Genomic DNA, 12,584 nt, shown 5'->3' with positions numbered 1-12,584 from the left:
GATCACTCTGAATTTCTTTGACCTCTTTCATTTTTGAGAAGGCAAAAAATTAACCCATTGAATACTTTACCCTCCTGTGACCAGAAATCTATGGAGTCTGTATCTCTTGAGTAAATGTTGCTTTGATTTAAAGACCTGTGAATCTTCAAAATGGGTGTTTGGTGCCTATATTAGTCAGTGTCCTCTAGAGCAGGGGTCCCCAACCCATGGTGAGTTGTATAATTATTTCATTATATATTACAATGCAATAATAGTAGAAATAAAGTACATAATAAATGTAATACATTTGAATCATCCCCCCGATCCGTGGAAAAATTGCCTTCCATGAAAATGGTCTCTGGTGCCAAAAAGGTTGGGGACTGCTACTCTAGAGAAACAGAACCAATAAGATACAAGGTCTGTCCAGAAAGTATCCAGCCATGTAATTATGAAAAATAGAGACATTTATTGAAGAAGATACAAGATACAGGAAACACTGTACATAGGACACTGATGCCTCAGTTCCCTTCACAGTAGGCACCTTGGGACCTCACACAGTTCTCCCTGTGTCTCTTAACCTAACCTGTACACATTCAACATTCTCAGGTGTTCTGCTTGTTGCAGGCCTTCCAGGACATGAATCACTTTCAACAGTTCTCCACCATCTTTGAAGCATTTGTGCCACACTTTTATTTGCACCACACTCACTGCATTGTCCCTGAAAGCCTTCTGAATCATTTGAATAGTTTCTGCAAAGGATTGTTCCAGCTTAATGCAAAGTTTGATGCAGATGTGTTGTTCTACTTGCTCAGTCATTTTGAGTGCAATGGCCACACAGTACACATTCTCCCTCAACGGAGTCTAGTGCAACACTGACTCGTACAGTGAAGTCATCATTGTTCACGCATGTGCATTCCAGTCCACTTTCCTTGGCTGCCCAGTTACACCCATGTTGTGTAAACTGTTCTCATTATATTAACAATGGCTGGATACTTTCTGGACAGAACTCATATATTTATTATTAGGTCTTGGCTTAGGTGATTATAGAGGCTGGGAAATCCCATGTTCTGCCAAATGCAAATTGGAGACCCAAGAAAGCTGGTGGTGTAGTTTGAAGGTCTGATAGTGAGATAGCCAGTGGTGTAGCTTCCAGTCTGGGTCTGAAGTTCTGAGAATTAGAAGGGCCTAGGGTGGGTGAAGATCAATGTACAGCTTAAATAGTCAGGCAGAGAGGAAATTCAACTTTCATCCACCTTTTTGATCTATTCAGGCCCTCAACATACTGGTTGATGCCCACGATATTGAGTAGAACCATCTGCTTTACTTAGTCTTATTCAAATGCTAACCTCGTCTGGAAATACCCTCACAGACGCCTCCAGTAATAGTGTTTAACCAGCTATCTGAGCATCCTGTGGTTTAGTCAAGTTGACACATAAAATTAACCATCATATGCCTGTAGAAGATGTTCTACAAATGTGGCCCTTAGTAATTCCTTCATTCCCTATAAAAGTATGCCATTTCTTTCATCATAATGGGGAGCTACTTTCCCTCCTGTTTAATTCTATCTGGCCTTATGACTTCCTCTGACCAATAGAATGAGACAGATTTGATGCTGTGCTAGTTCTAGGCACAGAATTTAGGAGGTCTGGCAGAATCTGTTTTTGCTCTTTTAGAAACCATCCACTATATATAGAAGTCTAGGGTACCCTGCTGGAGAAAAAGATCATGTGGAAGAGAACTGAGATGCCCAGGGCAACATGCAACACCAAGGCACCTGACCTATGAGTAAGTCCATCTTAGATCCTCCTCCAGCTGCAGTGGAACTACCCAGGCCAGATCCAAGTGAAAGAGAGATGAGCTCTCTCCTGTCTCCTTTGAGTGCTGCTTAAATTCCTGATCCACAGAATTGTGAGCAATAAAATGGTGTTATTTTAAGCCACTAAGTTTCAGAATGGTTTTTTTATAGAAACCAGCAATAGAAAATTGAAAAAAGTTATAAAACAATAAAATTCTTGTTCTCCACAGCTTAACCTGATTTTGCAATTACACAGCACACTTATATTTGATCGTTCCCTGAAAAAATAGAGAGTGGATTGTTTTTAAGATTTGTCTTTCACTGACCTCATCTGTAAGGTATATTTCTTGACTTCTTGATATTATTCCCAGACCTTGAAAATTTCCAGGGTTAGAATACAAAGCCTTTGGATTATTGTCTTAGTACATTTTCTGTTGCTATAATGGAATACAACAGACTGGGTAGTTTATAAAGAATAGAATCTTATTTGGCTCATTGTTCTGGAGACTGTGAAATCCAAAAGCATGGTGGCAGAAGGGCAAAAGCTAGAAGTGAGCACCAGAGGCTCCCCCTAGTGTCCAGTAAAACAAATTCTGAGCCCCGCTGGGGCTTTGCAAAGCCTTTCAGGCTCCCACAACCTAGCCACAAACTGCCTTGCTCCTCCACCCACCGCAGTGGTGGTGAAGATCAAGAAACCCCCTGGGAGCTACAAGGTCCCTCCTAAAGCTTGAGGCACTCAATTACTCCACCTGGGGAACCAGAGTCTACCACGGGCACAAAAGAACATCTTGGCAGTTGGCTCTTTCACACAAACATCAAACAGTGACAGGGAGAACAACTATATAACTCATCATAGTGTCTTCTGACTCAAGCAAACAGGGCATGGCTAATTTGTACTTATAAGTACCACCTGCCATATCGGAGCTCAAGCTGGGGGACCCAACATAATTCACTCTGCTGGCAAGAGGTGAAGATAGCAAGACAGAGGCAAACTGAGAGGATCATCAAACCTGCTTGAACACACCACAGGCAACTCGGGGCCACCACTATTCTCCCTGGCATGGTCAGGGATGGATCTTTGGGGTCCCGGGGGCTGGCCTTCAAGACAGACATAGTACCCTCAGGACTCAATCAAGAGGCAAGATGAGAAAGAACCAGTGAAAGAACTCTGGAAATTCAAAAAATCAGAAAAAACAGTATACTCTCAAAAGGAAACAAGACATCTTTACCAAAAGATACTGAACAAAATGAAAATATCAAAATGACAGATAAAGAATTCCAAATTTAGATTTTAAGGAAGCTCAATGAAATACAAGAAAAAATGGAAAACCAACACAAAGAAAAACAAAAACAGTACAGGAAATGAATGAAAAATTCACTAAAGAAACCAAATTATTAAAAAAAATCAAATAGAACTTTTGGAAATGAAAAATTCACTCAAGGAAATATAGAACGCAGTGGAAAGTTTTAAGAATAGAGTAGACCAGGCAGAAGAAAGAATCTCATAGCTTGAAGACAACACCTTTGAATTAAACAAGTCAGTTAAAGGTAAAGAACAGAGAAATAAGTGGAATGTACAAAGCCTATAAGAAATATAGGATTATGTAAAGAGGCCAAACATAAGAATCATAGGCATCCATGACGGTGAAGAAGAAAACACACAAGGGTTGAAAAAGCTATCTGAGGGAATAATTGAGGAAAATTTTTCTGGTCTTTCTAGAAATTTAAATATCCTGGTACAAGAAGCTCAATGAATACCTGGGAGATTGATTGCAAAGAGGCAATCACCATGATACATAGTCATTAGACTGGCCAATGTTAACATGAAGGAAGAACTCCTGCAAACCATAAGGTGCAAACATCATGTAACTTACAAAGAGAAACCCATCAGGCTAACTGCAGACTTCTGAAATGAGACCTTGCAAGCCAGAAGGGATTGGGCCCCTATCCTCAGTCTTCTTAAACAGAATAATGGCCAGCCTAGAATTTTGTATCCCGCAAAACTAAGTTTCTTACATGAGGGAGAAATAAAGACTTTTTCAGGCAAGCAAACACTGAGGGAATTTGTCAAGACCAGACTGGCTCTGCAGGAAGTAGTTAGATCTGCATTATATATTGATCAGCACATTAGACAAAAGCCAGTGTAAAATCACCTAAAAGCTAAAGCTAAGAGTCCAGATACCACAAGGGCTCAAGAGATAAAATAAAGCAATAAAGTTCTACTCAACAGTATGAACAGAAATCCATCCCACTTATTAATTCTTTCAATAAATGTAAACAGCACAAATTCCACACTTAAGAGATATAGACTGGCTGAAAAAATAAAAAAATGCAAGTGAAGTATCTGCTGTCTACAGTAAACACATCTAACTCACAAGGACTCATTGAGACTCAAGGTGAAAGGACGGAAAAAAATATTCCATGCAAATGGAGGTCAAAAGAAAGCAGGTATAGTCATTCTCATATCAGATAACATAGACTTCAAATCAAGGATAGTAAAGAAAGACAAAGAGGGTCATTATATAATGGTAAAGGGAACAATTCCACAAGAAGACGTAACAATCCTAAAAATTTATGCACCTAACACAGGTGCACCCATACTCATAAAGCAAATGGTACTATATCTAAAGAAAGTGAAAACACAACAGCACCGTAATAGCTGGGGACTTCAACACCCCACTGACAGAACTGGACATATCCTCCAAGCAGAAAATAAACCAAGAAACACTGGACTTAAACGGGACTCTAGAGAAAATGGTCCTAACAGACATATAGAGAACATTCTACCCCAAAACTACTGGATATACAGTCTTCTCATCAGCACATGGAACATTCTCTAAGATTAGTCACATCTTAGGCCACAAAACATGTCTCAACAAATTCCAAAAAATAGAAAGTATACCATGTATTTTCTCAGACCATAGTGGAATAAAATTAGAAATCAATTCCAACAGAAACAGTCAATTCTACAAAAAGTTGTGGTAATTAAACAACCTACTACTGAATGATTGTTGGGTCAAGGAGAAAATTTAGATGGAAACCAAAAGATTCCTCAAACTAAATGACAAACGGGACACAAGTTATCAAAATCTATGGGATTCACGAAGAGCAGTCTTAAGGAGAAAATTCATAGCCTTAAATGCCCATATCAAAAAGACAGGCCAGGTGCGGTGGCTCACGCCTGTAATCCTAGCACTCTGGGAGGCCGAGGCGGGTGGATCGTTTGAGCTCAGGAGTTCAAGACCAGCCTGAGCAAGGCGAGACCCCGTCTCTACTAAGAATGGAAAAGAAATTATACGGACAGCTAAAAACATATATATATATAGAAAAAATTAGCCGGGCATGGTGGTGCATGCCTGTGGTCCCAGCTACTCGGGAGGCTGAGGCAGGAGGATCGCTCGAGCCCAGGAGTTTGAGGTTGCTGTGAGCTGGGCTGACACCATGGCACTCTAGCCTGAGCAACAGAGTGAGACTCTGTCTCAAAAAAAAAAAAAAGACAGAAAGCTTACAAATCATCAATCTAATGAATCTTCTTCAGGAACTAGAAAAGGAAGAGCAAACCAAACCCAAACCAGGCAGAAGAAAAGAAACAACTGAGGTCAGAGCAGAACTAAATGACATAAAAAACAAACAAAAAACTACAGAAGATTAATGAAACAAAAAGTTGGTTCTTTGAAAAGATAATCAAAATTGATAGACCTCTTGCTAGATTATCCAGAAGCATAAAACGACTCAAATAAGCTCAATCAGATATGAAAAAGGAGGCACTACAACTGATACTACAGAAATACAAAATATCACCTATGAATACTATAAAAATCTCTATGCACATAAACTCAAAAACATTGAGGAAGTGGACAAATTCCTGGAAACACACAACCACTCAAGGCTCAATCAGGAAGAAATAAAACTCTTGAACAGACCAATAGTGAGCAATGAAGTTGAAGCAGCAATTAAAATTCTTCCAACAAAAAAAAAAGTCCTGGACCAGATTGTTTCACAGCTGATATTTTATCAGACCTACAAAAAAGATTTGGTACTCAAGGGGCAGAAATTACTTCATAATATTGAGAAGAAAGGACTCCTCCCCAACTGGTTCTATGAAGCCAGTATCACCTTGATACCAAAGTCAGGAAAGCACACGCGTGTGTGCGCGCGCGCACACACACACACACACACAAACCTACAGACCAATATCCCTTATGAATATAGGTACAAATATTCTCAATAAAATTCTAACAAACTGAATTCAGCAGCACATCAAAAAAATAATCCACCATGACCAAGTGGGCTTTATCCCAGGGATGCAAGGATGGTTCAACATATCTAAATCTGTAAATGTGATCCAGCACATAAACAGAAGAAAAAATAAATATCATATGATTACCTCAATAGATGCAGAAAAAACATCTGACAAAATTCAGCACCCTTTTATCATAAACACTCTTAACAAACTAGGCATAGATAGAACATATCTTAAAATTATAAAAGCCATACATGAAACCCACAGCCAACATCATACTGAATGGGGAAAAGTTGAAAGCATTTCCACTTAGAACTGGAACAAGACAAGGATGAGCACTTTCACCACTTCTATTCAATATAGTGCTTCTCAGACAAGAGAAGGAAATTAAAGGTATGCAAATAGCAAAGGAGGAGGTCAAACTATCACTCTTTGCTGATGATATAATCTTATATCTTGAAAATCCCAAAGATTCTGCCAAGAGATTCCTGGAATTGATAAATAAATTCAGCAGAGTCTCAGGCTATAAAATCAATGTACACATATCAGTAGCATTCCTATATACCAACAATAGTCAAGTTGAGAATCAAATCAAAGACTCAACACCTTTCACAATAGCTACAAAGAAAATAAAATATCTAGGGATATATTTCACCAAGGAGGCAAAAGAGCTCTACAAAGAGAACTACAAATCATTGAGGAAGAAAATTGTAGATGATGTAAACAAATGGAAAAATAGGTCATGCTCATGGATTGGCAAAATCAACATTGTTAAAATGTCCATATTACCCAAAGTGATTTACAGATTCATGCAATCCCCATTAAAATACCATTGTCATTATTTGCAGATCTAGAAAAAATAATTTTACATTTCATTTGGAATCAGAAAAGAGCCCGAATGGCCAAAGGAACCTTAAGCAAAATGACCCAATCTGGAGTTACTGCTTTACCAGACTTTAAGCTATACTGCAAGGATATATTAACCAAAACAGTATGGTACTGGCACAAAAATAGAGACATAGACCAATGGACTAGAACAGAGAGTCCAGATATAAAACCATCCTCACACTGACATCTTATCTTTGACAAAGCAGACAACAATATATACTGGGGACAAGAATCCCTATTCAATAAATGGTGCTGGAAAAATTGGAAAGCCACATGAAGAAGAATGAAACAGGATTCATATCTCTCACCACTCACAAAAATTAATTCAAGATGGATAACAGACTTAAACCTAAGACATTAAACCATAAGAATTCTAGAAGAAAATGTTCAAAAACTGTTTTAGATATCAGCCTAGGCAAAGAATTTATGAAGAAGACCCTGATGGCAATCACAGCAGCAATGAAAATAAATAAATGGGACTTGATTATTTTAAAAAGCTTCTGCCAGCCAAGGAAACCATCAACAGAGCAAACAGACAGCCTACAGAATGGGAGAAAATATTTGCATGCTATACATCCAATAAAGGGCTAATAACCAGAATCTATGAAGAACTAAAGTGAATCTGCAAGACAAAATCAAACCCCATTAAAAAGTGGGCAAAGACATGAACAGAAACTTTTCAAAAGAAGATAAACTAATGGCCAAATAACATATGAAAAATGCTCAATATCTCTAGTCATCAGGGAAATGAAAATCAAAACCACAATGAGATATCACTTAACTCCAGTGAGAATGGCTTCTATCAAAAATTCCCCAAACAAGAAATGTTGGCATGCATGCAGAGAGATAGGAACACTCATACACTGCTAGTGGGACTGCAAACTAGTACAACGTCTACGGAAAATAGTATGAAGATTCCTCAAAGAACTAAAAGGAGACCTACCATTTGATCCAACAATTCCACTGCTGGATATTTACCCAAGCGAAAAAAAGTCATTTTATCAAAAAGACACTTGAACTCAAATGTTTATTACAGCACAATTCATAATCACAAAGATGTGGAATCAACCCAAGTGCCCATCAATTCATGAGTGGATTAATAAAATGTGGTATATGTATGCCATGGAGTACTACTCAGCCACAAAAAATGAATTAATACCTTTTGTAACAATCTAGTTGGCACTGGAGACCATTCTCCTAAGCAAAGTATTGCAAGAATGGAAAAACAAACACCACATTTACTCACTATTAAATTGGAACTAATTGAACAGCATTTACGTGCACAATAGGAAGTAAAACTCAAAGGAAATCAAACAAGTGGGAGGGAAGTGGAAGGGATGGGTGAAATCATACCTAACAGGTTCAGTGTACACTATCTGGGGGATGGGCATAGTTTATAACTTTGTCTCAAGCAGTACAAAAACAATCCATGTAACCAAAACATTTGTACCCCTGTCACATTCTGAAATAAAAAGAAAAAAAAAAGAGAGACAAATTCAAGATGCAACACTCACTGAAGTGAAGCTTCCTGTTCTGGTCAGGACTAGCAGGGTTAAGTCCATAGGGGAAAGCCGCAGTTGAATTTCTGTTCACTAGAGCTGATACTGAGATACCAGATTCACAAGGTGATGAGGAAAAATAAAAAGTGGCCAGGAAGGCAAGAGGCTAGGAGGACGAAGACAAGCATAATGAAATTTGATAATTTGCCCAGGGCCAGTGTTGGTTAGTTTTGTGTATATTTTTATTATTGTACTATAGCAGTTAATAAGCATAGATTTTTATGAAGTTAAGAGAGAATGACTGCTAAGAAAAATCTGATGAAAGGAGAAGTTTTTCCTTTTCTTTTTAATGTCTTGTCAAAGTCTTGAACTCTTGTAAGGCATAAATGATAGAAGAGGTGGTAAGACATAAAGAGGGTCAGTGTAAACTTAAAATAACTTTTTCCTTTTGTGAATAGTTTCAAGCATTCTAATTTTTCTGAAGACTAAGTGTAAACTGTCATTTATGCATGTACGCTTACATTCATTGGTAAGTTTAATGTTCTTTCATTTATTCATTTATTGTTTCATTTATGTCTTAAGCCAATTAGTGGTAGCCATGGTCACCAATGGGAGTACTTTATGTCTATTGAACTTATTTCTATTCACATACAGTATAAACAACACAGTGGCCTCATTTCTTTCTCTTTGCAATCTTCCACAATTTACTTCTACATAAAACATCATCTTTTTGTCACCACTAAGTGCCTCTTGACCAAACCAATATAGTTTATTGCTTCCCTAACTAGATTATACAGCATCTTCCCAAACTCAGCTTTATATTCTTCTTTCTTTTTGTATCTTTTATTTTCTGTTTTTCTTTCTTTCCTTCTTTTCTTTTCTATTTCTTTTTCTTTCTTTATTTCTTTCTTTTTCTTCCTTTTTCTTTCTCTCTCTCTTTCTTTTTTGTTAGCCTGGTAAATGCTCCATGCTAGAAAGCAATGAAACACTCCTTTTGCAAAAATAAAGGCTTGTTTATATCCTTATATTCTTTGGACATCACTGAAGAGACTATATTATAACATCACTGTCTCAGTCTACTCTCTCTCCTTTCTCCATGTATTCCTTGTACTCCTTCCCCAACATAGTCCTTTTCAATCTACTGAAGACCAAGATTTGTACCCTCATGGGTAAGGCATTATTAGGTAATGGTGTCCCAAATTCAAACTATATTGGACAGCTCACCTCCTGTATTTACTCTATGCTTGGCAGGGTGGTGGGTGTTGTGGTTGTGGTCCCAATGCACAACATCCACATTCTTCTTTTCTTATCCCTCAGATAACAGATATGACTTTGATTTCTCTGAGACCAGTTTCTTCTTAAAGCCTAGGTATTGTTTCTGCTTTAAATCTTTTTTTAGTGATGACGTTAAAGTGTATAGGAATAGCTGTTACCAATGTCTTTCCTTGCAGAAATGGTAATTCTTTTTCCAGTATTGCTTTTCCTTGATGATTCCATATGTTCTTCCTTTCCAGAGATTATGAAGGCTAGTCACAACGATTTCTAGACTGGTCTTTTGTTTCCTAAACATATCTTTCAAACATATCATTTCTTTCATCTTGTCTCTTATGCAAGGGATCATTCCCCTATTTTAGTTTCTGGAGTTATATAGCATCCTCAATGGAATTGCACACATTAGTTTCATGTTCAGAGCAGAGTTCCAGGCAACAGTTTCAACTCTGTTTAAGCTGTGCTCAAGGATACTGCCTTTGATGGCCCTCAGAGGTGATGTTGTGCTTTTAAGTGGCAGATCTGTAGCAATACCAGGAAGATAATCCAATTTTCTATTTGTCTTCCATCTTTTTTTTTGGCACTTAAACATTCTTCCCTTGTGCTTCCCTCCTTATAAATTAACAAGGAAATAAAACAGACTGCTTTAATGAATTTCTTATGTAATTTTTATATGGTATGTTTAATATATTACATGCATTTTGCTTTAGGTACTGAAATTAAACACATTAAATATAAAGTGAATTGGGGTATACCTCTTTTTCATTCAAAGTTTATTTAATTCAAAGTTTTTTAATTCAATGTCTGGTCCACACCTACATTAGAATCACTTAAGAAGGCCTATTAAAAATCATATTTCTGTGCTTACCCTAGACCTACTGAATCAAAATTTCTGTCAGTAGATGTCAGGAATATATTTTATAATACTATTATACAATATATAAATGTAAATTATTATATTACATACAATATATAAAAATACAATATGTAAACAATTGTCCCCATGTGCTTCTTATGAAAAGTTAAACTTTAGTATGATTAATTCAGCCCCAAAGCTAAATATTCCATTGTTTCCTTTTTTAGCTATATAGGAAAAATAAAGTAGACAGTTTAGATAATTGACAATTAACTTTATAAGACATATTGAGAAAATGAAAGATAATCAGGTTGTCATGTGGTATTTTTTAGCCTGCATTATGCACAGAAAGACCTTAATTCTGAGCATCACCTTCCTTATGTATAAAAATGAGTTAAAGGTCAGAGGTTAATAAGACTGTACCCTTTATATAAGATACACAATAGCAAAATAGGAATTAAAATTCATAGGCTTCCAGAAAGGGGCTGGCTGGTAGAATGATAATTTATTTTCTCTGGCTTTGATTTCAACAGAGTTAAAGGGTAAACCATTAGTCTGTGCATTGGCATTTGTGAGTAACACCCCAACTAACCTCTAGAAACGATATTAAAACAATTAATATGGTTGGGGAGGAGGGGAATGACTGGCAATGCTAATTATATTTGAGTTGACTCTAGAAAAATTACCCCACCTGGACCTAGAACTTCTCTAATAATAATTTTTAAAAATCTCCAAGATAAATCTTCCAGGGAAGGTATACTAACCTGTAAAAACAGGCAAAAAATCGAGTTTTAGGCCTTTCAGACATAAAGATGACAGCCACTTCCATTTAACATGTACTTCTGTGTACCTTAGAAAGTAAAGACAACTCCTAGAACTAATAAGAAATTACAGTAGAGTTGTAGGATATGAGGTTAATACAAAAAAGTCAATTGCTTTCCATATACCAGCAATGACCAAGTGGAATTTGAAATAAAAACACAATATGATTTAAAACTCCACAAAATGAAATACTTTAGGTATAAATCTAAGAAAATATGTAGAAGATCCACATCCAGAAAACTCAAACACTGTAATGAAAGACGTAAAAAACGAACCAAATAAAGATGTTTCATGTTTGTGGATAGGAAGACTCAATATTATCAAGATGCCAGTACCTCCCAAATTGATCTATAGATTCAATAAAAATCCCAGCAAGTTATTTTGCAGATATTGAGAAACTGACTATAAAGTTTATATGGAGAAGCAAGAGACCCAGAATAGCCAACCTGATACTGAAGAAGAACAAATTTGGAAGACTGACACTATTCAACTTCAAGACATACTATAAAGCTACAGTAATCAGTACAGTGTGGTATTGGTGAAAGAATGTACAAATAGATCAACGGAACATTATAAAGAACCCAGAATTAGACTACATAAATATAGTCATCTGATATTTGACAAAGGAGCAAAGGCAATAAAATGAAGCAAAGATAGTCTTTGCAACAAATACTGCTTATATAGCTGCACATTTACACACACAAAAAACTGAATCTAGACAGACCTTACACCTTTTACAAAAATTATGTCAAAATGAATCACACACTTAAATGTATAACAAAACTATAGAATTCCTAAAAGATAACATAGGAGAAAATCTAGGTCACCTTGGGCTTGAAGATGATTTTTTAAAAGCAACATCAAAGGGATGATCCATGAAAGAAAGAATTGATAAGCTGGACTTCATTAAAATTAAAAATTTTTGCTCTGCAAAAGATACTTCAAGATAACCCACAGACTGGAAGAAAATGTTTGCAAAAGATTTACTTGATAGAGAATTATTATCCAAAATATACAAAGAACTCTTAAAACAACAATAAGAACACAAACCCAATTAAGAAGTAAGCCAAAGACTATAATGGACACCTCACCAAATATGATAACACATATGGCAAATAAGCATAAGAAAAACTGCTCAACATCATATGTCATTAGGTAAATGCAAATTAAAACAACACTGAGATACCATTACATACTTATTATAAACGGAATGGCCAAAATCCAGAACACTGA

At 36.6% G+C, this 12,584-nt stretch overlaps 1 protein-coding gene across 9 annotated transcripts in view; it reads right to left on the bottom strand.

Annotated features, from left to right (window-relative positions):
- The window catches only part of LRRC72 (leucine rich repeat containing 72), a 150,364-nt gene that overhangs the window by 132,727 nt on the left and 5,053 nt on the right, over positions 1-12,584 (bottom strand). Inside the window, exon 3 of one of the 9 annotated variants that reach the window (XR_006738093.1) lies at positions 750-1,164. The exons of 7 other annotated variants lie outside the window; for them this stretch is intronic. The gene's annotated coding sequence lies outside the window, so the exon portion shown is untranslated. Of the gene's footprint in view, positions 1-749; positions 1,165-9,287; positions 10,286-12,584 lie in introns of those variants that run through there. One more of the 9 variants, XR_006738094.1, reaches the window with a different exon arrangement.

The sequence above is a fragment of the Lemur catta genome, chromosome 11 (assembly GCF_020740605.2).
Source record: "Lemur catta isolate mLemCat1 chromosome 11, mLemCat1.pri, whole genome shotgun sequence".
Lineage (NCBI taxonomy): Eukaryota > Metazoa > Chordata > Mammalia > Primates > Lemuridae > Lemur > Lemur catta.
The sequence above is the reverse complement of the archived record's forward strand: the minus strand, read 5'-3'. Positions and strand labels throughout refer to the sequence as shown.